Source organism: Puma concolor, chromosome D1 (genome assembly GCF_028749965.1).
Source record: "Puma concolor isolate L17-30 chromosome D1, mPumCon1.1.hap2, whole genome shotgun sequence".
In the NCBI taxonomy this organism is placed as follows: Eukaryota; Metazoa; Chordata; class Mammalia; order Carnivora; family Felidae; genus Puma; species Puma concolor.
Window position 1 is genome coordinate 35,657,404 of NC_141676.1, and position 4,786 is coordinate 35,662,189.

Consider the following 4,786-nt stretch of genomic DNA (forward strand, 5'->3'; position numbering starts at 1 on the left):
GTCTATTTGACTTATTAATTTCTTCAAACATGTTCTTTCTCTGATCACCAAAATAAATAAATAAATAAATAAAATGTATGCATGACACAGAAGGTGAGGAGTTAATTACAAGAAAAAGTAACATTTTTGTTGATACCTGACAGGTGACTAAAAGCTACATTTAAAAAAAATATTTCAAGAACAAATCAAAGGAGGGAATATTAACAAAGTAAATGCAGAGAATGAAGGGAATTTTTGAAGAGAAAGAACGGACAAAATAAGTCAATAAAGCACACCCAACATCGTCAGAACCTTCCAAGAATTCTGGGTGCATGAATTGCACTATACACCGTATCAATGCCTACAGAGACCTTTATTTATCTCAAAATAAATGAAAATGGTTAAAGAGTTAAGTTTAATTATTTTGAGCGAGCGAGAGCAGGAGAGGAGCAGAGAGCAAGGCAGAGAGAGAGAATCCCAAGTAAGCTCCACACTATCAGTGCAGAGCCCAACGCAGGGCTTTATCTCACAAACTGTGAGATCATGACCCGAACCGAAACCAAGAGTCAGATGCTTAACCAACTGAGCCACCCAGGTGCCCGGAGAATGGTTAGAAAACTTAACATCCCTTCCCATTTTGATCAGTGAAACTGATTAGTACGTCACCTATAAGAACATAGACAGTTTTAAATTTATTTTATGGCAGAGAGGAGGCATTCAGTGAAAAATATTGAATGCAGTAATAAAATTTAAATGTAAAAAAAAAAAATCTAAGTAAAACAGAGAAAAACTCCTACCTCTACAGAATTTATTTTTCAGTCCTTGAATTATGCACACCCGAACAAATATGTCAAAGGCTTAAACGCTGTTATTTGCAAACTTCCCCATCTACAGGAATTTTTCCAAATATAGTTAGTGATACAACTATATCTTTCCAGAGATCACATTCTCCATATTTGCTTTTCTCTAAGCTTAGGTAATCACCAGTAATTATCATAGATCTAGGTAGGATTCTGATACACACAAAAGGTAATTAAAAATGCTAACTAGTAAACGAATGGCAAATATTATAAAGGTAGAAACTTAATACAAGGGGCTCAAATCCCCATGTCTTAAAAAAGTGATCTTCATGTTTATCAATTCAGAATTAGCATTATGAGAAGTACATGAGATTTTAGGTAATTACTGAGTTAAAACTTTTTACCCTTGGTTGGGACTATACAGATCATTTAAATTGAACCCAAACCCTATCTACTTCATTAAACACTTAAAACTTGTGTCACATCTCTGAAAAATGAACACATAGCCTCTGCCCAAAAACTATGCTTGAGAGATTTAATAATGGTCCAAATCGCTATTTTTAAAAAGTTTAAATCTGTCCGTCTTTGGAAAGATTTGATTGTTAGAGTCCAGGTTTTAAAGACTATAGAACGCAAAATCCAAAATCCCATGACCTAATTTTGAGTTTGTTATACATCTCATTCTGCCTCTCTAGATATTTCTTTTTCATCAGAGAATTTAATCGTTTAATCAAACTGCTCTTAAAATCCTTTGGTTCTATGATGTTCTATACAAAATGAAGAAAACTAAAAGCTGAGAAAGAAACTCTTGAAGACTAAGAGTTTTATTGACCTACGAAGAAATCCACATCTTAAAAATAGTATTTAATAAAAAGTTCAGCACTGGCATTTGTAGACCTTTAAATCTCTGGAAACAAACTTCAAACACAATTTACGTAGAGTTTTATTTGATTTTATAAGTAAACCCTTTCCATATTTGCTCGTTTTAATCTTAATTAATCATGAATTATCCCCAACCATCTGGGTAAGAGCCCAGGACATGCAGAGGCAATCAATAAACGCAAATTAGTGAACTAGTGGTACTTATAAAGAAGCTGGGAGTCTATTACTGAAAAAAGATTCCAAATTCCCCATGGACCTTAACATCCTGACTCAGCAGATTTTACAGATTGACTGAATTACAGAATCTCATGAACACAAGGAAACTTAGTTATTATCCAATCCACTCATGATGAAAGGCTTAAACCCTGCTTCTATCCTCCCTGCGCAAGGCGTAACCCAGCCTTTACATAAGCACTCAACATCTGTACTACAGATATTAGATGCTGGCTGGTGAAAATGGGCTATATGGCAAAGTGCATATTAAGGGCCAGTGGAGGGTAAAGGGCTTAGGAGCAGTGGAACCAGGGAATGTTTTAATTAAATTTCCCTCAGGGGTGCCTGGGTGGCTCAGTTGGTTAAGTGTCTGACTTCAGCTCAGGTCATGATCTCACAGTTTGTGAGTTTGAGCCCCGTGTCCTTGGGCTCTGTGCTGACAGCTCAGAGCCTGGACCCTGCTTCAGATTCTGTGACCCTTTCTGTCTCTGCCCCTCCCCAACTCATGCTCTGTATCTCTCTCTGTCTCTCAAATAAATAAATGTAAAAAAACACATTAAATTTCCCTCAGAGGTATAGATTTTAAACTCATGCCACAGCAACTAATTTCTCTCTCTTTATTCAAGAAAATAACCTATAAATTCTTTATACTTTTAAAGAATGGCTTTCAATTACCAATATTCATTTGAATATATATCATATATAAAACATTCTAGATAATTCATTGTGTGGTATGAGATAGCAATAGATCATTTTAGCTATTGGCATTAGTTTCATATCCATAGAAAAATAAGTTTTGGAATTAAAATGAATCCTAAAAGTAGTATAAAAGATGCTGTATCAACTTGTGATTTTATTAAGAAACTATTTTACAAGTATTAAAGAAAAACCACTTAGAGATACTTGCTGAACCAAGAAATTATTCAGTATTCCCTAAACACACTTATATAGACAGAAATCCCACGTATATTTTGAGAATTACACATAATCACATAAATGGGAACTTGAAATATTATATACCAAATTGGTAATTAAAGCAGTTATTATAGAGACTAAAAATATACAGTATTCATGGACTTTTATTTAGCATAAAAGTTCTAGCAGATTTTTTTTCCCAATAACAGGCCCCTGGGTCTTTATTAGATGAGTAGTGATTAGAAAGCATTAAAGACAGAGTGTTATATATAGTGAGTGGGTCTAACATAAGTGATTTGAGTCCTAGTGAAGAGGGAAGTGATCATGGGGATAGGAAATAAATACAGCAAGACATATATGCTGACAAATTCCTGAATTTGATGTAAAATAAGAATCCACAGAATAAGATTATAAATAGAAATATTAAAAAATTGTAAATAAAATAATGCAAATTACAAAAAATAAATAAATCCAGCACATAATCCATTAAAAATCACAGTGATACTTCAGTAAATACAAGACAAAACTATTCTTAAAAGCAATCAGAAAATAAATGGAGGCTGTTTTCAAAGGAGCAACAGGTAGAATTGTAGACAATTTTATAACATAATCAAGGGGTCTGATAGTATTTTTATAATGCTTAAAGAAAAGATCTACCTACATAGAATTTCATACTTAGTGAAAATGTCATTCAAAAACAAAATAGATGTTTAGAAAACAAAATATACAGAAAATCCTGAAATTAGCAAACCTGCACCAAGTTAGATACTAAAGAATATTCCTCCAGTGAAGGAACATGATGTCAGGTGTAAATTCAGAGATACAGAAAACAACAACAAACAAGGAAGAGATCCTAAGTATATGGGTTGGTTAATCTAAATGGCTGTTGACTATATACAATGTTACTAGTAGTATCTAGTAGTGTTTAAGTAATATGGATTGGGTCAGAGTCCAAGTGGGAGCCAGCACGGAGGGGGTTCAGCGCGAGGTTGCCATGGCGTAGCTGCAGCAGCTCCAGGTGCAGGAGGCAGCGGACTCCGTGCTGAAGAGTCTGGAGAGAAAGCCACCCGGAAGATGCAGACCTCATGTTCCGGCGCAGTGCCAACTGTTGTGGGAGCAGCCGGGCGTCCATGCATCAGGCGCAACAGTGCATGGAGCGCTGCCACGCGTCTCTGGCTTCAGCCCAGGCACTGGTGATCAGTGAGTTGGAGAAGTTCCAGGGCTTCCTGGCCAGGTGTACCGTGTACTGAAATGACAAAGCCAAAGCTTCGATAGATGCGGGAAGTAAAGACCTTCGGGTGAAACAGCAGCTGGAGAGGTGTGACCAGGTGCATGGATGACCACATGCAGGTCATCCTGACCGTGACCAAGAAGATGAGGAGTCTCTCCTGTCCATTGGGAGATAGAAGTCTTTGCAATTGGCCATCGGGCCGATGGCAGGAATCGATTTAAAAAGAGCAATGGGAGTTTTGGTCTTTTAAGTGAAATTTATGAAGAAATTAAGGATGGCAGCAATTTGAGGCGTGTGTCGCTTGCTTCTGGACACTGGTTCCTTTATGTTTCAACCCTAAAACGTGAAATGGAAAAAAACTGGTGCTGAAATTTGGGTCGGAGTGCAGAAGAGTTTTTGATAGCCTAAATTTCACGTATCTGTCCTACCTCTGAGGATCTCCCTTGTATCAAGCCGGAGCCCCCCAAGGTACCAGGTTCTTCTTAGTGCACGGGTACCAACAGGCTGGTAGGTTTCTCTAACCTGCCTATGATCTGGTGGAGTGTGAGCAGAGGTGTTTCTGTGTGTTGCCAACCAAATCATTTTCCATGAGGTGCAAAACAGAATCTACAAGGTCACTAATTTAGAAAATTTTTTAGAAAGGGGGTTTCCGGGCCTTTGTTTTGCTTTGTTTTGTTTTATATACAAGGGCATGAAGTTGATTTAAGATGTAGAGTTGAGACAGGGAGTTTAGGACTTTCAACAGTTCCTCGTGGAAGTCTGTTTC

The 4,786-nt window shown here is 37.0% G+C and overlaps 1 pseudogene; it reads left to right on the forward strand.

Moving 5' to 3' along the window:
- The first annotated feature begins 3,757 nt into the window (after positions 1-3,757).
- Positions 3,758-4,367, forward strand: LOC112865613 (TIM double twin CX3C motif protein pseudogene; annotated as a pseudogene).
- Positions 4,368-4,786: the final 419 nt, after the last annotated feature.